Source organism: Oncorhynchus nerka, linkage group LG18 (genome assembly GCF_034236695.1).
Source record: "Oncorhynchus nerka isolate Pitt River linkage group LG18, Oner_Uvic_2.0, whole genome shotgun sequence".
Classification (NCBI taxonomy): Eukaryota; Metazoa; Chordata; class Actinopteri; order Salmoniformes; family Salmonidae; genus Oncorhynchus; species Oncorhynchus nerka.
In genome coordinates, this window is record NC_088413.1 from 7,190,515 (window position 1) to 7,215,489 (window position 24,975).

General features: G+C 45.1%; 1 pseudogene; it reads left to right on the forward strand.

The window, feature by feature from the left end:
• LOC115121117 (serine protease HTRA3-like) overlaps window positions 1-22,198 on the forward strand; it is a 38,527-nt pseudogene extending 16,329 nt beyond the window's left edge.
• Window positions 22,199-24,975: the final 2,777 nt, after the last annotated feature.

Consider the following 24,975-nt stretch of genomic DNA (forward strand, 5'->3'; position numbering starts at 1 on the left):
CTGTTCTCCTCCTCCTGGGAACACACACACACTGTTCTCCTCCTCCTATGGGGACACACACACTGTTCTCCTCCTCCTATGGGAACACACACACTGTTCTCCTCCTCCTATGGGAACACACACACTGTTCTCCTCCTCCTATGGGAACACACACACTGTTCTCTCCTCCTATGGGAACACACACACACTGTTCTCCTCCTCCTATGGGAACACACACACACTGTTCTCCTCCTCCTATGGGAACACACACACACTGTTCACCTCCTCCTATGGGAACACACACACACTGTTCTCCTCCTCCTATGGGAACACACACACTGTTCACCTCCTCCTATGGGAACACACACACACTGTTCTCCTCCTATGGGAACACACACACACTGTTCTCCTCCTCCTATGGGAACACACACACACACTGTTCTCCTCCTCCTGGGAACACACACACACTGTTCTCCTCCTCCTATGGGAACACACACACACTGTTCACCTCCTCCTAGGGAACACACACACTGTTCTCCTCCTCCTATGGAACAACACACACTGTTCTCCTCCTCCTATGGGAACACACACACACTGTTCTCCTCCTCCTATGGGAACACACACACACTGTTCTCCTCCTCCTATGGGAACACACACACACTGTTCTCCTCCTCCTATGGGAACACACACACTGTTCTCCTCCTCCTGGGAAACACACACACTGTTCTCCTCCTCCTATGGGAACACACACACTGTTCTCCTCCTCCTATGGGACACACACACACTGTTCTCCTCCTCCTATGGGAACACACACACACTGTTCTCCTCCTCCTATGGGACACACACACACTGTTCTCCTCCTCCTATGGGAACACACACACACTGTTCTCCTCCTCCTATGGGAACACACACACACTGTTCTCCTCCTCCTATGGGAACACACACACTGTTCCTCCTCCTATGGGAACACACACACACTGTTCACCTCCTCCTATGGGAACACACACACACTGTTCACCTCCTCCTATGGGAACACACACACACTGTTCTCCTCCTCCTATGGGAACACACACACTGTTCTCCTCCTCCTATGGAACACACACACACTGTTCTCCTCCTCCTATGGGAACACACACACACTGTTCACCTCCTAGGGAACACACACACACTGTTCTCCTCCTCCTATGGGAACACACACACTGTTCTCCTCCTCCTATGGGACACACACACACTGTTCACCTCCTCCTATGGGAAACACACACACTGTTCTCCTCCTCCTATGGGAACACACACACACTGTTCTCCTCCTCCTATGGGAACACACACACTGTTCACCTCCTCCCTATGGGAACACACACACACTGTTCTCCTCCTCCTATGGGAACACACACACACTGTTCTCCTCCTCCTATGGGACACACACACTGTTCTCCTCCTCCTATGGGAACACACACACTGTTCTCCTCCTCCTATGGGAACACACACACTGTTCTCCTCCTCCTATGGGAACACACACACACTGTTCTCCTCCTCCTATGGGAACACACACACACTGTTCTCACCTCCTCCTATGGGAACACACACACACTGTTCTCCTCCTCCTATGGGAACACACACACACTGTTCTCCTCCTCCTATGGGAACACACACACACTGTTCTCCTCCTCCTATGGGAACACACACACACTGTTCTCCTCCTCCTAGGGGAACACACACACACTGTTCTCCTCCTCCTATGGGAACACACACACACTGTTCTCCTCCTCCTATGGGAACACACACACTGTTCTCCTCCTCCTATGGGAACACACACACTGTTCTCCTCCTCCTATGGGAACACACACACACTGTTCTCCTCCTCCTATGGGAACACACACACACTGTTCTCCTCCTCCTATGGGACACACACACACTGTTCTCCTCCTCCTATGGGACACACACACACTGTTCTCCTCCTCCTATGGGAACACACACACACTGTTCTCCTCCTCCTATGGGAACACACACACACTGTTCACCTCCTCCTATGGGAACACACACACACTGTTCACCTCCTCCTATGGGAACACACACACACACTGTTCTCCTCCTCCTATGGGAACACACACACACTGTTCTCCTCCTCCTATGGGAACACACACACTGTTCTCCTCCTCCTATGGGAACACACACTGTTCACTCCTCTGGGAACACACACCTCCTCCTATGGGAACACACACACACTGTTCTCCTCCTCCTATGGGAACACACACACTGTTCTCCTCCTCCTATGGGACACACACACACTGTTCACCTCCTCCTATGGGAACACACACTCCTCCACACACTGTTCTCCTCCTCCTATGGGAACACACACACTGTTCTCCTCCTCCTATGGGAACACACACACTGTTCTCCTCCTCCTATGGGAACACACACACACTGTTCTCCTCCTCCTATGGGAACACACACACACTGTTCACCTCCTCCTGGGAACACACACACACTGTTCTCCTCCTCCTATGGGAACACACACACTGTTCTCCTCCTCCTATGGGAACACACACACACTGTTCTCCTCCTCCTATGGGAACACACACACACACTGTTCTCCTCCTCCTATGGGAACACACACACTGTTCTCCTCCTCCTATGGGAACACACACACACTGTTCTCCTCCTCCTATGGGAACACACACACTGTTCTCCTCCTCCTCCTGTTCTCCTCCTATGGGAACACACACACACTGTTCTCCTCCTCCTATGGGAACACACACACACTGTTCTCCTCCTCCTATGGGAACACACACACACTGTTCTCCTCCTCCTATGGGAACACACACTGTTCTCCTCCTCCTATGGGAACACACACACACTGTTCTCCTCCTCCTATGGGAACACACACTGTTCTCCTCCTCCTATGGGAACACACACTGTTCTCCTCCTCCTATGGGAACACACACACACTGTTCTCCTCCTCCTATGGGAACACACACACACTGTTCTCCTCCTCCTATGGGAACACACACACACTGTTCTCCTCCTCCTATGGGAACACACACACACTGTTCTCCTCTATGGGACACACACACTGTTCCTCCTCCTATGGGACACACACTGTTCTCCTCCTCCTATGGGAACACACACACACTGTTCACCTCCTCCTATGGGAACACACACACTGTTCTCCTCCTCCTATGGGAACACACACACTGTTCTCCCTCCTCCTATGGGACACACACACACTGTTCTCCTCCTCCTATGGGAACACACACACACTGTTCTCCTCCTCCTATGGGAACACACACACACTGTTCTCCTCCTCCTATGGGAACACACACACACTGTTCACCTCCTCCTATGGGAACACACACACTGTTCTCCTCCTCCTATGGGAACACACACACACTGTTCTCCTCCTCCTATGGGAACACACACACTGTTCTCCTCCTCCTATGGGAACACACACACACTGTTCTCCTCCTCCTATGGGAACACACACACACTGTTCACCTCCTCCTATGGGAACACACACACTGTTCTCCTCCTCCTATGGGAACACACACACACTGTTTCTCCTCCTATGGGAACACACACACACTGTTCTCCTCCTCCTATGGGAACACACACACTGTTCTCCTCCTCCTATGGGAACACACACACACACTGTTCTCCTCCTCCTATGGGAACACACACACACTGTTCTCCTCCTCCTATGGGAACACACACACACTGTTCTCCTCCTCCTAGGGAACACACACACTGTTCTCCTCCTGGGAACACACACACTGTTCTCCTCCTATGGGAACACACACACTGTTCACCTCCTCCTATGGGAACACACACACACTGTTCACCTCCTCCTATGGGAACACACACACACTGTTCACCTCCTCCTATGGGAACACACACACACTGTTCTCCTCCTCCTATGGGAACACACACACTGTTCTCCTCCTCCTATGGGAACACACACTGTTCTCCTCCTCCTATGGGAACACACACACACACACTGTTCTCCTCCTATGGGAACACACACACACTGTTCTCCTCCTCCTATGGGAACACACACACTGTTCTCCTCCTCCTATGGGAACACACCACACTGTTCCTCCTATGGGAACACACACACACTGTTCTCTCCTCCTATGGGACACACACACACTGTTCACCTCCTCCTATGGGAACACACACACTGTTCTCCTCCTCCTATGGGAACACACTTCTCCTCCTCCACACACACTGTTCTCCTCCTCCTAGGGGAACACACACACTGTTCTCCTCCTCCTATGGGAACACACACACTGTTCTCCTCCTCCTATGGGAACACACACACTGTTCTCCTCCTCCTATGGGAACACACACACACTGTTCTCCTCCTCCTAGGGGAACACACACTGTTCTCCTCCTCCTATGGGAACACACACACTGTTCTCCTCCTCCTATGGGAACACACACACACTGTTCTCCTCCTCCTATGGGAACACACACTGTTCTCCTCCTCCTATGGGAACACACACACTGTTCTCCTCCTCCTATGGGAACACACACACACTGTTCTCCTCCTCCTATGGGAACACACACACACTGTTCACCTCCTCCTATGGGAACACACACACACTGTTCTCCTCCTCCTATGGGAACACACACACACTGTTCCTCCTCCTATGGGAACACACACACACTGTTCTCCTCCTCCTATGGGAACACACACACTGTTCTCCTCCTCCCTGGGAACACACACACACTGTTCTCCTCCTCCTATGGGAACACACACACACTGTTCTCCTCCTCCTATGGGAACACACACACACTGTTCTCCTCCTCCTATGGGAACACACACACACTGTTCTCCTCCTCCTATGGGAACACACACACACTGTTCTCCTCCTCCTATGGGAACACACACACTGTTCACCTCCTCCTATGGGAACACACACACTGTTCTCCTCCTCCTATGGGAACACACACACACTGTTCACCTCCTCCTATGGGAACACACACACACACTGTTCTCCTCCTCCTATGGGAACACACACACACTGTTCACCTCCTCCTATGGGAACACACACACTGTTCTCCTCCTCCTATGGGAACACACACACACTGTTCTCCTCCTCCTATGGGAACACACACACACTGTTCACTCCTCCTAGGGGAACACACACACTGTTCTCCTCCTCCTCCTGGGAAACACACACACTGTTCTCCTCCCTCCTCCTCCTATGGGAACACACACTGTTCTTCTCCTCCTATGGGAACACTGAACACACTGTTCTCCTCCTCCTATGGGAACACACACACACTGTTCTCCTCCTCCTATGGGAACACACACACACTGTTCTCCTCCTCCTAGGGGACACACACACACTGTTCTCCTCCTCCTATGGGAACACACACACACTGTTCTCCTCCTCCTCTGGGGACACACACTCCTTTCCTCCTCCTGGGACACACACACACACTGTTCTCCTCCTCCTATGGGAAACACACACACACTGTTCTCCTCCTCCTATGGGAACACACACACACTGTTCTCTCCTCCTCCTGGGAACACACACACTGTTCTCCTCCTATGGGAACACACACACTGTTCTCCTCCTCCTATGGGAACACACACACACTGTTCTCCTCCTCCTATGGGAACACACACACACTGTTCTCCTCCTCCTATGGGAAACACACACACTGTTCTCCTCCTCCTATGGGAACACACACACACTGTTCTCCTCCTCCTATGGGAAACACACACACTGTTCTCCTCCTCCTATGGGAACAACACACACACTGTTCTCCTCCTCCTATGGGAACACACACACACTGTTCTCCTCCTCCTATGGGAACACACACTGTTCTCCTCCTCCTATGGGAACACACACACACTGTTCTCCTCCTCCTATGGGAACACACACACACTGTTCTCCTCCTCCTATGGGAACACACACACTGTTCTCCTCCTCCTATGGGAACACACACACTGTTCTCCTCCTCCTATGGGAACACACACACACTGTTCTCCTCCTCCTATGGGAACACACACACACTGTTCTCCTCCTCCTATGGGAAACACACACACACTGTTCACCTCCTCCTATGGGAACACACACACACTGTTCTCCTCCTCCTATGGGAACACACACACACTGTTCTCCTCCTCCTATGGGAACACACACACACTGTTCTCCTCCTCCTAGGGAACACACACACTGTTCTCCTCCTCCTATGGGAACACACACACACTGTTCTCCTCCTCCTATGGGAAACACACACACTGTTCTCCTCCTCCTATGGGAACACACACACTGTTCTCCTCCACTGACACACACACACTGTTCTCCTCCTCCTATGGGAACACACACACACACTGTTCTCCTCCTCCTATGGGAACACACACACACACTGTTCTCCTCCTCCTATGGGAACACACACACACTGTTCTCCTCCTCCTATGGGAACACACACACACTGTTCTCCTCCTCCTATGGGAACACACACACTGTTCTCCTCCTCCTATGGGAACACACACACACTGTTTCACCTCCTCCTATGGGACACACACACTGTTCTCCTCCTCCTATGGGAACACACACACACTGTTCTCCTCCTCCTAACCCTATGGGAACACACACACACTGTTCTCCTCCTCCTATGGGACACACACACTGTTCTCTCCTCCTATGGGAACACACACACTGTTCTCCTCCTCCTATGGGAACACACACACACTCCTCTATGGGAACACACACTGTTCTCCTCCTGGGTGGGAACACACACACACTGTTCTCCTCCTCCTCAGAACACACACTGTTCTCCCTCCTATGGGAAACACACACACTGTTCTCCTCTCCTCCTATGGGAACACACACACACTGTTCTCCTCCTCCTATGGGAACACACACACTGTTCTCCTCCTCCTAGGGGAAACACACACACTGTTCTCCTCCTCCTAGGGGAACACACACACACTGTTCTCCTCCTAGGGGACACACACACACACACTGTTCTCCTCCTCCTAGGGGAACACACACACACTGTTCTCCTCCTCCTATGGGAACACACACACACTGTTCTCCTCCTCCTATGGGAACACACACTGTTCTCCTCCTCCTAGGGGAACAGCTGACTGTTCTCCTCCTCCTATGGGAAACACACACACTGTTCTCCTCCTCCTATGGGAACACACACACACTGTTCTCCTCCTCCTGGGGAACACACACACACTCTTCTCCTCCTCCTCTCAACACACACACTGTTCTCCTCCTCCTATGGGAACAACACACACACACTGTTCTCCTCCTCCTATGGGAACACACACACACTGTTCTCCTCCTCCTATGGGAACACACACACTGTTCTCCTCCTCCTAGGGAACACACACTGTTCTCCTCCTCCTAGGTATTACACACACACACTGAATTCTCCTCCTCCTAGGGGGAACACACACACACTGTTCTCCTCCTCCTAGGGGAACACACACACACTGTTCTCCTCCTCCTATGGGAACACACACACACTGTTCTCCTCCTCCTAGGGGAACACACACACACTGTTCTCCTCCTCCTAGGGGAACACACACACACTGTTCTCCTCCTCCTAGGGGAACACACACACACTGTTCTCCTCCTCCTAGGGGAACACACACTGTTCTCCTCCTCCTATGGGAACACACACACACTGTTCTCCTCCTCCTATAGGGGAACAACACACTGAATCTCTCCTCCTTAGAACACACAGGTTCTAGATCCTCCTAGGGGAACACTGAACAACTGTTCTCAGGTCCTCTAGATACACACTGTTCTCCTCCTCCTAGGGAACACAACACACTGTTCTCAGGTCCTCTAGGGAACACACACACACTGTTCTCCTCCTCCTAGGGAACACACACACACTGTTCTCCTCCTCTAGATGACTCCTCCTATGGGAACACACACACTGTTTCTCCTCCTCTATGGGAACACAGGTCACACACACACTGTTCTCCTCTCTCAATGAGTGGGAACACAGGTCAACACACTGTTCTCCTCCTCCAGGGTTCTACATGACACCTCCTAGGGGAACACAACACACTGTTCTCCTCCTCCTATGGTTTATGTCTCTTCCAACACACATGTTCTCCTCCTCCTATGGGAACACACACTGTTCTCCTCCTCTAGTTCCACCTCCTATGGAACACACACCACTGTTCTCTGTGGACACCTCCTGGGGAACACTGAATACACTGTTCTCATGGTTCTGTGGGACACACACTGAACACCTGTTCTCTGTGTCAGCATGTTTCTCCTCCTAGGGAACACTGAACACTGTTCTCCTCCTCCTCTGGGAACACACACTGTTCTCCTCCTCCTAGGGGAACAGCTGAATCTCCGTTTCCTGGGTTCTAGATGACACCTCCTAGGGGAACAGCTGAATAACCGTTTCAGGTTCTAGATGACACCTCCTAGGGGAACAGCTGAATAACCGTTTCAGGTTCTAGATAACACCTCCTAGGGGAACAGCTGAATAACCGTTTCAGGTTCTAGATGACACCTCCTAGGGGAACAGCTGAATAACCGTTTCAGGTTCTAGATGACACCTCCTAGGGGAACAGCTGAATAACCGTTTCAGGTTCTAGATAACACCTCCTAGGGGAACAGCTGAATAACCGTTTCAGGTTCTAGATGACACCTCCTAGGGGAACAGCTGAATAACCGTTTCAGGTTCTAGATGACACCTCCTAGGGGAACAGCTGAATAACCGTTTCAGGTTCTAGATGACACCTCCTAGGGGAACAGCTGAATAACCGTTTCAGGTTCTAGATGACACCTCCTAGGGGAACAGCTGAATAACCGTTTCCAGGTTCTAGATAACACCTCCTAGGGGAACAGCTGAATAACCGTTTCAGGTTCTAGATAACACCTCCTAGGGGAACAGCTGAATAACCGTTTCAGGTTCTAGATGACACCTCCTAGGGGAACAGCTGAATAACCGTTTCAGGTTCTAGATAACACCTCCTAGGGGAACAGCTGAATAACCGTTTCAGGTTCTAGATGACACCTCCTAGGGGAACAGCTGAATAACCGTTTCAGGTTCTAGATGACACCTCCTAGGGGAACAGCTGAATAACCGTTTCAGGTTCTAGATGACACCTCTTCTAGGGGAACAGCTGAATAACCGTTTCAGGTTCTAGATGACACCTCCTAGGGGAACAGCTGAATAACCGTTTCAGGTTCTAGATGACACCTCCTAGGGGAACAGCTGAATAACCGTTTCAGGTTCTAGATGACACCTTTTTTTCTAAGAATGTAGGTGTGTGAATTGAGCTTCTCTCTCTCATCTCTCCTTTCCTCTCTCCTTTCCTCTCTCCTCTCTCTATCTCTCCTTTTCTCTCTCTCTCTCTCCTCCTCTCTCTCTCTCTTTCCTCTCTCCTTTCCTCTCTCCTCTCTCCTCCTCTCTCCTCTCTTTCCTCTCTCCTAGTCTTTCCTCTCTCCTCTTTCCTCTCTCCTCTTTCCTCCTCTCTCCTCTTTCCTCTCTCTCTCTCCTCCTCTCTCCTCTCTCTCCTCTTCCTTTCCTCTCTCTTCTCTCTCGCTCGTCTTTCCTCTCTCCTTTCCTTTCTCTCTCCTCTTTCCTCTCTCTCTTTCCTCTCTCCTTTCCTCTCTCCTCTCTCCTTTCCTCTCCTCTTTCCTCTCTCTCCTTTCCTCTCTCCTCTCTCCTTTCCTCTCTCCTCCTTTCCTCTCTCTTCTTCTCCTCAGTCTTTCCCTCTCTCCATACCTCTGTCTCAGACATCCTCTATTTGGTCGTCATGTCCCTCTGTCTAGTGGTTCTGGGTTCATCATCAGCCACTCCCGGACTCATCGTAACCAACGCTCACGTGGTAACCGCTGCTGCCACGGTATGGGCCGACCGCAGCTCCGCGTGCAGCTCCATGACGGGGAGCGTCACGAGGCCACGGTCCGGGACGTCGACAGGAAGTCGGATATCGCCACCATCAAAGTCAACCCTCAGGTAGGGTAGCTTTACCCTTAATTTAACAGGTTAGGTGGCCAGATAGAGAGGGAGAGAGATAGAGACAGAGAGAGTGTAAGTGAAGAGAGAGAGGAGAGAGAGGAGGAAGAGAGGAAGTCGGATAGCCAATCAAAGTCAGAGGTAGGGAGCTTTACCCTTAATTTAACAGAGAGTAGAGGGTGAGAGGAGTGTAAGTGAGACAGGAAGTCTTGATATCGCCAACATCAAAATCAAAATCAACTGACATACATCTCAGGTCCCAATGACCTCAAAGTCTTTCACACAGTTTAGTAGCTTTAACCGTTTTAATTTAACAGGTTACAAGGTGGCCAGATATTTTTGGGTGAGAGAGATTGAGACAGTTCTGGTGAAGTGAGATAGTAAGAGGGAGTTTAGAGGCTGAGATAAAGGGAGAGGAGTAATCTAATTAATTTAGACTGTAGTGAGAAAGTCAAAGAACTGAAAGAGACAGAGAGTGGGTCAGATAGCTAACTGGGAGAGATAAGGAGGAAGTAGACAGGAAGTCTGGATATCGCCACCATCAAAGTCAACCCTCAGGTAGGGTAGCTTTACCCTTAATTTAACAGGTTAGGTGGCCAGATAATTAAGGGTGAGAGAGATAGAGACAGAGAGAGGTAAGCTGAGAGAGAGAGAGAGATAAGGAGTCAAGTAGACAGGAAGTCTTGATACTGCAAAGCCAACATCAAAACCAACAATCAACTGTACATACATCTCAGTGTCCCAATGACTCAAAGCTTTCACACAGTTTGTATATTTTTTAAATCCGTTTTGGAATACTGACTGTCAGAACAGCAAGTTACAAAATGACCAAATCAGATTTGTGTGCTCAGACAGCGGTCATTTGCTGACATGGCTACGCTGGTTGTCATAGTAACGACATAGTAGCAGTCAACTAGCTAACTGTTTAACTTTCAGCACATCACACTAAGTTGTTTTGCTAAAGCAGTTCAACTAGTTAGCTACAGCAGTCAACTAGTTAGCTACCAGTCATGTTCTTGTCAAACTGCAAAGTCAACAAGATGTGCCAAATAACTGTTTAAAAAAACACATTGACAAGTAAATAGCTATCAGATTCAGATCCGTTCAGCACAAGTCACATCGCCAGGGATCAGATTTGTCTGTTCAGACATGAGTCACATCGCAGGGATCAGATTTGACTGTTCAATAACAGTCTAAAGTCACATCGCCAGGGATCAGATTTGACTGTTCAGACACGAGTCACATCGCCAGGGATCAGATTTGACTGTTCAGACACGAGTCACATCGCCAGGGATCAGATTTAACCGTTCAGACACAAGTCACATGGCCAGGGATCAGATTTGACTGTTCAGACACAAGTCACATCTCCAGGGATCGGATTTGACTGTTCAGACACGAGTCACATCGTCAGGGATCGGATTTGACCGTTCAGACACGAGTCACATCGCCAGGGATCGGATTTTAATGTGGCTTGAAATATCTGATTCCATGTGCTTCTTTGGCTGTTCAGAATCCAGGAACAAGAAAAGATACTAACCGGATGAGCTAAAAAATGGCTTTGAGTCACTTCACAATGCCAATGTCAACAAGGCTTGATGGTCAACATGGGAATGATGTCTCTGCTTGGTATTACTATAATGAGGGGTATATTTTACTGTGCTTGGTATCCTGACTTCTTTGAGGTTAAGAACATCAACCCAGAGATAGAACTCTAGGAACTACAAATCAACCCAGAGAGATAGACCTGATGTCCTGATGATGTCTCTAGGAACTACAGTACCCATCAACCCAAAGATAGACTTTGAGTCAACTTCAGAGATAGAGACCTGATGTCTCTAGGAACTACAGTACCCATCAACCCAGAGATAGAGACCTGATGTCTCTAGGAACTACAGTACCCATCAACCCAGAGATAGAGACCTGATGTCTCTAGGAACTACAGTACCCATCAACCCAGAGATAGAGACCTGATGTCTCTAGGAACTACAGTACCCATCAACCAGAGATAGAGAGATACCCATCAACCCAGAGATAGAGACCTGATGTCTCTAGGAACGACCCTCAGTCTCTTTGCACAAGCTCTGACAGAATCTTCTCCAAAACAAGCAATACTTGTTGTGTACATAACCCTCTCTGGGTTGAAGAGAGTGAAAGAGGGAGAGAGAGGGAGGAGGAGAGAGAGAGAGGTGGAGGTATGATGTGTGTTCTCGCACCTCTCTGAAATACTTTCCCTTTCATGAGCAATGCCTTTCATTCTCTCTCTCTCTCGCGCTCGCTCTCTCTCTCGCGCTCGCTCTCTCTCTCGTCTCTCTCTCTCTCTCTCTCTCTCTCTCTCTCTCTCTCTCTCTCTCTCTCTCGCTCTCTCTCTCGCTCTCTCTCTCTCTCGCTCTCTCTGAGTGTAGAAGAAGCTTCCTGTTCTGTCTCTGGGTCGGTCATCTGATCTGAGACCAGGGGAGTTTGTGGTTGCCATCGGCAGCCCCTTCGCCCTCCAGAACACCGTTACCACGGGGATTGGTGAGTTGCTACGGCTTCAGTCAATTCAAGAAGTTATATGAAATGTCAAATGAACACGTGGTATTGTTGATAGAGAGCTGTGTATATGTGTGTATGTGTGTGTGTGTGTGTGTGTGTGTGTGTAGTGAGCACGGCCCAGAGAGATGGGAAGGAGCTGGGCATCAGAGACTCAGACATAGACTACATTCAGACTGACGCTATCATCAATGTAAGAACACACACATTTATGAACATATCCAGTGTGCTAATAAATCATTTCTTTATAAAGCTAGATTCCAATCATAACCATGTTCCCTCCCTCCCTCCCTCCTCTCCCTCCCTCCCTCCCTCCCTCCCTCCCTCCCTCCCTCCCTCCCTCCTCCTCCCTCCCTCCCTCCCTCTCCTCCCTCCCTCCCTCCCTCCCTCCCTCCCTCCCTCTCCTCCCTCCCTCCCTCCCTCCCTCCCTCCCTCCCTCCCTCCCTCCCTCCCTCCTCCCTCCCTCCCTCCCTCCTCTTCCTCCCTCTCCTCCCTCCCTCCCTCCTCCTCCCTCCTCTCTCCCTCCCTCCCTCCCTCCCTCCCTCCCTCCCTCTCCTCCCCCTCCCTCCCTCCCTCTCTCCCCTCCTCCCTCTCCCTCCCTCCCTCCCTCTCTCCCCTCCCTCCCTCCTCTCTCTCTCTCTCTCCTCTCTCCTCTCTCTCCCTCCCTCTCCCTCCCTCCTCTCCCTCTCTCTCCCTCCCTCTCTCCCTCCCTCCTCTTCTCTCTCTTCTCTCTCTCTGAGCTCTATCCCCTCCCTCTCTCCCCTCTCCTCTCTCTCCTTCTCTCTCTCCCTCTCTCTCTCTCTCTCTCTCTCTCTGTGTTTCATCTCTTCCTGATGAGCAGTAGCAATTCAACCTCTGACTTGGGGTATTATTACCTGAATCTATAGGTCAATGAGGGGCTGAATCTATAGGTCAATGAGGGGCTGAATCTATAGGTCAATGAGGGCTGAATCTATAGGTCTGGCTGAATCTATAGGTCAATGAGGGCTGAATCTATAGGTCAATGAGGGCTGAACCTGGTCAATGAGTCTATCTATAGGTCAATGAGGGCTGAATCTATAGATCAATGAAGGGCTGAATCTATAGGTCAATGAGGTGCTGAATCTATAGGTCAATGAGGGCTGAATCTAGGCCAATGAATGAGGGGCTGAATAGGTCAATAGGAATCTATAGGTCAATGATCAATGGGGCTGAATCTATAGATCAATGAAGGGCTGAACCTATAGATCAATGAAGGGCTGAACCTATAGATCAATGAAGGGCTGAACCTATAGATCAATGAAGGGCTGAATCTATAGATCAATGAAGGGCTGAATCTATAGATCAATGAAGGGCTGAATCTATAGATCAATGAAGGGCTGAATCTAATGAAGGGCTGAACCTATAGGTCAATGAAGGGTTGAATCTATAGGTCAATGAAGGGCTGAATCTATAGGTCAATGAAGGGCTGAATCTATAGATCAATGAGTGGCTGAATCTATAGATCAATGAGGGGCTGAATCTAATGAAGGGCTGAATCTATAGATCAATGAAGGGCTGAATCTATAGATCAATGAAGGGCTGAATCTATAGATCAATGAAGGGCTGAATCTATAGATCAATGAAGGGCTGAATCTATAGATCAATGAAGGGCTGAATCTCAATGAAGGGCTGAATCTATAGGTCAATGAAGGGCTGAATCTATAGGTCAATGAAGGGCTGAATCTATAGGTCAATGAAGTGGCTGAATCTATGAAGGTCAATCTAAGAAGGGCTGAATCTATAGGTCAATAAGTGGCTGAATCTATGAAGGGCTGAATTTATGTCAATGAAGGGCTGAATGTATATGTCAATCTGTGGGCTGACCATGTATAGGTCAATGAAGGGCTGAATCTTAGATCAATGAGTGGCTGAATGTTTATAGATCAATGAGTGGCTGAATGTATATGTCTCTGAGTGGACACCTGAATTTATAGGTCAATGAACCATGGCTGAATCTATAGATCCATGAGTGGCTGAATGTAGATCAATGTTTATGCTGAATCTATGGATCAATGTTTATGTGGCTGAATCTATAGGTCAATGAAGGGCTGAATCTATAGTCAATGAGTGGCTGAATCTATAGGTCAATGAGGGGCTGAATCTATAGATCAATGAGGGGCTGAATCTATAGGTCAATGAAGGGTTGAATCTAATGAAGGGTTGAATTTAATGAAGGGTTGAAGGAATACTTCAGGATGTGGCAACAATGGTCCTTCATCTATGTTTATGTCTCTGTGGACACCATGTTTATGTCTCTGTGGACACCATGTTTATGTCTCTGTGGACACCATGTTTATGTCTCTGTGGACACCATGTTTATGTCTCTGTGGACACCATGTTTATGTCTCTGTGGACACCATGTTTATGTCTCTGTGGACACCATGTTTATGTCTCTGTGGACACCATGTTTATGTCTCTGTGGACACCATGTTTATGTCTCTGTGGACACCATGTTTATGTCTCTGTGTCCAGCATGTTTATGTCTCTGTGGACACCATGTTTATGTCTCTGTGGACACCATGTTTATGTCTCTGTGGACACCATGTTTATGTCTCTGTGGACACCATGTTTATGTCTCTGTGTCCAGCATGTTTATGTCTCTGTGGACACCATGTTTATGTCTCTGTGGACACCATGTTTATGTCTCTGTGTCCAGCATGAAGGACGTTAGAGGTGGTTGTACTAACCAATGCTGTCTGTATAATGACTAGTCTGTGGTATCTTCACGCTCTTTCTCAACCCTTCTGTAGTTTACGTGTGTGTGTGTGTGTGTGTGTGTGTGTGTGTGTGTGTGTGTACAGGACGGGGAGGTGATAGGTATCAATACCCTCAAGGTGACAGCAGGAATCTCCTTCGCCATTCCTTCAGACCGGATCAGACGCTTTCTCACTGAGTCACAGCACAACAAACACAGTGCAGGTCTGTCTGTGTGTGTGTGTGGTTTTGTCTGTCTGTCTGTCTGTGTGTCTGTCTGTGTGTGCGCCTAATGTGTGTGTGTGTTGTTGTCTAGGTAACCACAGAATGCTGAGTGGTCATTACCGTATTCCAGAGCCCCAGTCAGATGCAGGTGACACACACACACACACACACACACACCTGTGCAGGAATGTGAAAATAAATAGAATAGTGATTTCATAATGTTTTTCTTTCATCAGTAACGACAGGAGTGAAGAAGAAGCGTCTGATTGGCATTAAGATGCTAACTGTCACAGATGGGTAAAACACACACACACACACACACACACACGATGGGTAAAACACACAGACACACACAGACAGGTGACAGACAGACAGGTGACAGACAGACAGGTAACAGACAGACAGGTGACAGACAGACAGGTGACAGACAGACAGGTAACAGACAGACAGGTAACAGACAGACAGGTGACAGACAGACAGACAGGTGACAGACAGACAGGTGACAGACAGACAGGTGACGAATCCCTTTTGGCCCGACAGTCTAGGGGGATGGTAATGAGACCCGTAACATAACTCAGGTGCAAATTATTATTGTGACAAAGTAAAAGTGTGACAGAAATAACAGACAACAGAAATCTAACGTCAAACTCTAGGTTTATTTATAAACACACGGTAATGGGGGAGCAGGAAAAGGGGCTGAGCTGGACCCAAGGAAAGAAACAATAAGTATTCAAAAACACCCCTAAGCTAGACTAGCCTACTTTAACAACAGCTAACTAACTAACCAAAAATACAGTGGGTGGTCCTGCCCAGTTCTAATAGTGTATTTAACAAAGTTACCTACGGGTAGTGTATGCCCATAGGCGACTTGTCTTGGTTTCCCCTTTTCCCACCAGCAACAAACAAACACCATAACCAAAAACAATACTACAGGTGATGACAAAGTGCTTGGAGGTGCTTTTTTAAACAAAGAGAGGTTAAGACACAACTGAGAGTGAAACACAGAGACCTACAGACATGGCATTTACAGAGAGATTGAGCTCTAGAACAAACAAATGATGGGGTTTTAAACCATGGGGAAGGAACTGTGATAGGATAGGAAGTAGGAGGAGGTGTGTCTTACATTTAACATTTACATTTAAGTCATTTAGCAGACGTTCTTATCCATAGCGACTGTACAAATGGTGCATTCACCTTATGACATCCAGTGGAACAGTAGTGCATCTAAATCTTTAAAGGGGGCTCTGTCTATGGTGTGAGGCAGTATCTTTATCCTATCCTGTCTTCTGATTGATGATTGATTGTTGACTGATTGGGGAGTGATGGTTTTCACCTGTGAGGGGAGAAGGAGAGAAAAGAAACACACACACAGGATACACACACACACACAGGATAACTGTATCCGTAACAGACAGACAGACAGACAGACAGACAGACAGGTGACAGACAACAGACAGACAGGTAACAGACAGACAGGTAACAGACAGACAGGTAACAGACAGACAGACAGGTGACAGACAGACACACACACACACTATTTTTCCTGCCCTGTTGTGATATTGATGTAACTTACTAATAATATAGTTCTATAGGCCCTAAAAATGACCTGTAAAACCTCATTAAAATCTGACAGAATTAATTTGAAACTTTTTAATTTAGAAATTTGGAGGCAGTTCTTTTTTTAACTACAGTTTTAGTCAACTGAGAAAAGCATACGTTAAACATATGAGATTATAAGGAGGTTCACTCTATATTTATATATCTATATACCTCTGTCTATGGATGAGGCAGTATCTTTAGACGGTCAGTGCCTCTCATCCATACCTCTGTCTATGGATGAGGCAGTATCTTTAGACGGTCAGTGCCTCTCATCCATACCTCTGTCTATGGATGAGGCAGTATCTTTAGACGGTCAGTGCCTCTCATCCATACCTCTGTCTATGGATGAGGCAGTATCTTTAGACGGTCAGTGCCTCTCATCCATACCTCTGTCTATGGATGAGGCAGTATCTTTAGACGGTCAGTTATCTGTCTATGGATCAGTATCTTTCCATATCCATACCTCTGTCTATGGATGAGGCAGTATCTTTAGACGGTCAGTGTATCATCCATACTCTGTCTATGGATGAGGCAGTATCTTTAATGTCATCCATGCCTTCATATACTCTGTCTCCATGGATGGAGGACAGTATCTTTAGTCGGTCAGTGCCTCTCATCCATACCTCTGTCTATGGATGAGGCAGTATCTTTAGATGTCAGTGCCTTCATCCATACTCTGTCTATGGATGAGACAGTATCTTTAATTAATGCCTCTCATTATACTCTGTCTATGGATGAGGAGTATCTTTAACTGTAGTCGGTCAGTGCCTCTCATATACCTCTGTCTATGGATGAGACAGTATCTATTTAATCAGTGCCTCTCATCCATACCTCTGTCTGGATGAGGCAGAGGAGTGTCTATGGATTAATACTGTGCAAGTTCTTAATGTATATCTATGGATGAGACATGGTTATACTGTAGTCTGTAATCTATTGGATGTATATTATACTTAGTCTGGAATGTATATTATATATATAGTCTGGTAGAGGAGTAATCTAATTAATGTATATTTATACTGTAGTCTTTAGAGGAGTAATCTAATTAATGTATATTTATACTGTAGTCTGGTAGATGAGGTCAGTATATTTTACTGTAGTCTGGTAGAGGAGTAATCTAATTAATGTATATGTATACTGTAGTCTGGTAGAGGAGGTCTAGTCTTCAGTAATCTCATTTATACCTCTGTCTAATATGAGGAGTAATCTAATTAATGTGTATTTATACTGTAGTCTGGTAGAGGGACTGGTATATCTAATGTATATCTGTAGTCTAGAGGAGTAATCTAATTAATGTATATTAATGTATATTATACTGTAGTCTGGTAGAGGCTAATTAAGTATCTTTAGAGGAGTAATCTAATTAATGTATATATTATACTGGTGTCTCTAATTAATTTATATAATGGTAATCTAATGTATATGAGGAGTAATCTAATTAGGAGGTCAGTAATCTAATTATATTATACTGTAGTCTATAGAGGAGTAATCTAATTAATGTATATTTTGTAGTCTGGTAGTAATCTAATTAATGTAATTACTGTAGATATTTATTTAATGTATATTTATACTGTAGTCTGGATAGAGTCAGTGGTAATCATTTTAATGTATATTTATACTGTAGTCTGGTAGATAGTATATTTATAAGTCTAGAGGAGGTCTTTAATGTATATTTATACAGTGTAATCTAAAATGTATATTATACTGTAGTCTGGTAGAGGTAATCTTTAATGTATATTTATACTGTAGTCTGATAGAGGAGTCTTTAATCTAATTAATATTTATATTCATACTGTAGTCTGGTAGAGGAGTAATCTAATTAATGTATATTTATACTGTAGTCTTGTAGGATACTGTAGTCTTTAATGTATATTTATACTGTAGTCTGGTAGAAAATAATATAATTATATGTATATTTATACTGTAGTCTGGTAGAGGAGTAATCTAATTAATGTATATTTATACTGTAGTCTGGTAGAGGAGTAATCTAATTAATGTATATTTATACTGTAGTCTGGTAGAGGAGGTCTTTAATGTATATTTATACTGTAGTCTGGTAGAGGAGTAATCTAATTAATGTATATTATACTGTAGTCTGGTAGAGGAGTAATCTAATTAATGTATATTTATACTGTAGTCTGGTAGAGGAGTAATCTAATTAATGTATATTATACTGTAGTCTGGTAGAGGAGTAATTAATGTATATTTATACTGTAGTCTGGTAGAGGAGTAATCTAATTAATGTATATTTATACTGTAGTCTGGTAGAGGAGTAATCTAATTAATGTATATTTATACTGTAGTCTGGTAGAGGAGTAATCTAATTAATGTATATTTATACTGTAGTCTGGTAGAGGAGTAATCTAATTAATGTATATTTATTTATACTGTAGTCTGGTAGAGGAGTAATCTAATTAATGTATATTTATACTGTAGTCTGGTAGAGGAGTAATCTAATTAATGTATATTTATACTGTAGTCTGGTAGAGGAGTAATCTAATTAATGTATATTTATACTGTAGTCTGGTAGAGGAGTCTGGTAGAGGAGTAATCTAATTAATGTATATTTATACTGTAGTCTGGTAGAGGAGGTCTAATTAATGTATATTTATACTGTAGTCTGGTAGAGGAGTAATCTAATTAATGTATATTATACTGTAGTCTGGTAGAGGAGTAATCTAATTAATGTATATTTATACTGTAGTCTGGTAGAGGAGGTCTTTAATGTATATTTATACTGTAGTCTGGTAGAGGAGTAATCTAATTAATGTATATTTATACTGTAGTCTGGTAGAGGAGTAATCTTTAATGTATATTTATACTGTAGTCTGGTAGAGGAGTAATCTAATTAATGTATATTATACTGTAGTCTGGTAGAGGAGGTCTTTAATGTATATTTTATAGTCTGTAGTCTGGTAGAGGAGTAATCTTTAATGTATATTTATACTGTAGTCTGGTAGAGGAGGTCTTTAATGTATATTTATACTGTAGTCTGGTAGAATAATCTAATTAATGTATATTTATACTGTAGTCTGGTAGAGGATGTAAGTCTAATTAATGTATATTTATACTGTAGTCTGGTAGAGGAGTAATCTAATTAATGTATATTTATACTGTAGTCTGGTAGAGGAGTAATCTAATTAATGTATATTTATACTGTAGTCTGGTAGAGGAGGTCTTTAATGTAATGTATTTATACTGTAGTCTGGTAGAGGAGGTCTTTAATGTATATTTATACTGTAGTCTGGTAGAGGAGTAATCTAATTAATGTATATTATACTGTAGTCTGGTAGAGGAGGTAATCTAATTAATGTATATTTATACTGTAGTCTGGTAGAGGAGTAATCTAATTAATGTATATTTATACTGTAGTCTGGTAGAGGAGTAATCTAATTAATGTATATTTATACTGTAGTCTGGTAGAGGAGTAATCTAATTAATGTATATTTATACTGTAGTCTGGTAGAGGAGTAATCTAATTAATGTATATTTATACTGTAGTCTGGTAGAGGAGGTCTTTAATGTATATTTATACTGTAGTCTGGTAGAGGAGGTCTTTAATGTATATTTATACTGTAGTCTGGTAGAGGAGTAATCTAATTAATGTATATTTATACTGTAGTCTGGTAGAGGAGTAATCTAATTAATGTATATTTATACTGTAGTCTGGTAGAGGAGTAATCTAATGTATATTTATACTGTAGTCTGGTAGAGGAGTAATCTAATTAATGTATATTTATACTGTAGTCTGGTAGAGGAGTAATCTAATTAATGTATATTTATACTGTAGTCTGGTAGAGGAGTAATCTAATTAATGTATATTTATACTGTAGTCTGGTAGAGGAGTAATCTAATTAATGTATATTATACTGTAGTCTGGTAGAGGAGTAATCTAATTAATGTATATTATACTGTAGTCTGGTAGAGGAGGTCTTTAATGTATATTTATACTGTAGTCTGGTAGAGGAGGTCTTTAATGTATATTTATACTGTAGTCTGGTAGAGGAGTAATCTAATTAATGTATATTTATACTGTAGTCTGGTAGAGGAGTAATCTAATTAATGTATATTATACTGTAGTCTGGTAGAGGTAATCTAATGTATATTTATACTGTAGTCTAATTAATGTATATTTATACTGTAGTCTGGTAGAGGAGGTCTTTAATGTATATTTATACTGTAGTCTGGTAGAGGAGTAATCTAATTAATGTATATTTATACTGTAGTCTGGTAGAGGAGTAATCTAATTAATGTATATTATACTGTAGTCTGGTAGAGGAGTAATCTAATTAATGTATATTTATACTGTAGTCTGGTAGAGGAGGTCTTTAATGTATATTTATACTGTAGTCTGGTAGAGGAGTAATCTAATTAATGTATATTTATACTGTAGTCTGGTAGAGGAGTAATCTAATTAATGTATATTTATACTGTAGTCTGGTAGAGGAGTAATCTAATTAATGTATATTTATACTGTAGTCTGGTAGAGGAGTAATCTAATTAATGTATATTATACTGTAGTCTGGTAGAGGAGGTCTTTAATGTATATTTATACTGTAGTCTGGTAGAGGAGTAATCTAATTAATGTATATTTATACTGTAGTCTGGTAGAGGAGGTCTTTAATGTATATTATACTGTAGTCTGGTAGAGGAGTAATCTAATTAATGTATATTTATACTGTAGTCTGGTGGAGGAGATGAAGAGGCAGAATCCTGACTTCCCTGATGATGTCACCAGTGGAGTGTTGGTCCATCAGGTTATACCTGATTCCCCCGCGCACAGGTAGGTGTTCACACACACACACACACGGACACACACACACAGTGACACACCTCAAGGCCCTGATTGGAGAGAAAGGAGTAATGGATTAATGCAATAGGTTTATCCGTTAAATCAAAACTTAGTTTAGCTATCTAGCCTATCAAAGGGCAAGGTTGAGCCATCACTGTACCAATATGGAAGAAGCCTTCTTTAGGAACCAAGGACCAATGAGAACCTCTCGTTTTTCTACAAAAGGGGCGGGATAGAGGCCGGTGACGTGATCCTCAAGCTGAACGGTCGCCCACTCAGAACCACCGACGAGCTGCAGGGGGCGTTGCTAGGCAACGGGCCCCTCCTCCTGGAGGTTCGTCGCGGCGACGACGAGCTGCTTTTCCACATAGAGCCCCACGTCGTCATGCAGTGAGGAGGTATATTTATACGTAGTCATGGATGTATATTTATCAGTCTGGAGAGGGAAATGGAGTTCGAGTATATTTATACTGTAGTTTTTTTTTTTTTTTCAGAGTTGGGGGGGGTCAATTCCACATAGTGAACTAGAGCCTTATTCCATATGTAGTGCACTACTTTGGACCAGGACCCTACATAGTGAACTAGTCCCCTATTCCTTATGTAGTGTACTACTTTGGACCAGGACCCTACATAGTGAACTAGTCCCCTATTCCTTATGTAGTGCACCTCTTTGGACCAGGACCCTACATAGTGAATTAGAGCCTTATTCCTTATGTAGTGCAGGACTTTGGACCAGGACCCATAGGACTCTCCCATAGGGCTCTGGTCTATAGTAGTGCATTACGTAGGGAATAGGGCCCTGGTCTAAAGTAGTGTACTACATAGGGAATAGGGCCCTGGTCTAAAGTAGTGCACTATATAGGGAATAGGGCCCTGGTCTAAAGTAGTGTATTTATACTGTAATATAGGGTAATCTTTAGTATATTTTGCCATTTGGGATTAATTCAGTAGCTAGACATGGATATTTATACTCAGAGAGAGATGGAGATAGAGGAGGAGGATGTGTTTTAAAGGATCTAATTAATGTATATTATACTGTAGTCCCTTCTGCCCTAATTAATGTAGACCTCATAGTTGTAGCCTGGTTGCTTTATGGGTTGCTAGGCCGTTTTATATTGAATGTTCATATAAACATGAGTAAATAAAGTTCATGTTTCAAAATCGAGGAGGTCTTCTAATTTATTCCTACAGTTGTGATATTTACATAAATAATGTGCAGTATGTCATGACACAGCCGTTTATTAATGATTTAACCTAGCTACTGGTGGACTGAATGAAACCTGTACTGGTTGAATGGACCCAGCTACTGGTGGACTGAATGGAAACCCAGTTACTGGTGGACTGAATGAAACCCAGCTACTGGTGGACTGAATGGAAACCCAGCTACTGGTGGACTGAATGGAAACCCAGCTACTGGTGGACTGAATGAAACCCAGCTACTGGTGGACTGAATGGAAACCCAGCTACTGGTGGACTGAATGGAAACCCAGCTACTGGTGGACTGAATGGAAACCCAGCTACTGGTGGACTGAATGGACTACTGGTGGACTGAATGGAAACCCAGCTACTGGTGGACTGAATGGAAATAGCTACTTGGACATGAATAACCCAGCTACTGGTGGACTGAATGGAAACCCAGTTACTGGTGGACTGAATGGAAACCCAGCTACTGGTGGACTGAATGGAAACCCAGCTACTGGTGGACTGAATGGAAACCTAGCTACTGGTGGACTGAATGGAAACCCAGCTACTGGTGGACTGAATGGAAACCCAGCTACTGGTGGACTGAATGGAAACCCAGCTACTGGTGGACTGAATGGAAACCTAGCTACTGGTGGACTGAATGGAAACCCAGCTACTGGTGGACTGAATGGACTACTGGTGGACTGAATGGAAACCCAGCTACTGGTGGACTGAATGGAAACCTAGTTACTGGTGGACTGAATGGAAACCCAGCTACTGGTGGACTGAATGGAAACCTAGCTACTGGTGGACTGAATGGAAACCTAGCTACTGGTGGACTGAATGGAAACCTAGCTACTGGTGGACTGAATGGAAACCCAGCTACTGGTGGACTGAATTGACTACTGGTGGACTGAATGGAAACCTAGCTACTGGTGGACTGAATGGAAACCCAGCTACTGGTGGACTGAATGGAAACCCAGCTACTGGTGGACTGAATGGAAACCTAGCTACTGGTGGACTGAATGGACTACTGGTGGACTGAATGGAAACCAGCTACTGGTGGACTGAATGGACTACTGGTGGACTGAATGGAAACCTAGCTACTGGTGGACTGAATGGAAACCCAGCTACTGGTGGACTGAATGGAAACCTAGCTACTGGTGGACTGAATGGACTACTGGTGGACTGAATAGAAACCTAGCTACTGGTGTAAGTCGCTCTGGATAAGAGCGTCTGCTAAATGACTTAAATGTAAATGTAAATGTGGACTGAATGGACTACTGGTGGACTGAATGGAAACCTAGCTACTGCTGGACTGAATGGAAACCTAGCTACTGGTGGACTGAATGGACTACTGGTGGACTGAATGGAAACCTAGCTACTGGTGGACTGAATGGAAACCTAGCTACTGGTGGACTGAATGGAAACCTAGCTACTGGTGGACTGAATGGAAACCTAGCTACTGGTGGACTGAATGGACTACTGGTGGACTGAATGGACTACTGGTGGACTGAATGGAAACCTAGTTACTGGTGGACTGAATGGAAACCTAGCTACTGGTGGACTGAATGGAAACCTAGCTACTGGTGGACTGAATGGACTACTGGTGGACTGAATGGACTACTGGTGGACTGAATGGAAACCTAGTTACTGGTGGACTGAATGGAAACCCAGCTACTGGTGGACTGAATGGAAACCTAGCTACTGGTGGACTGAATGGAAACCTAGCTACTGGTGGACTGAATGGAAACCCAGCTACTGGTGGACTGAATGGAAACCTAGCTACTGGTGGACTGAATGGAAACCTAGCTACTGGTGGACTGAATGGAAACCTAGCTACTGGTGGACTGAATGGACTACTGGTGGACTGAATGGACTACTGGCGGACTGAATGGACTACTGGTGGACTGAATGGAAACCTAGCTACTGTTGGACTGAATGGAAACCTAGTTACTGGTGGACTGAATGGAAACCTAGCTACTGGTGGACTGAAT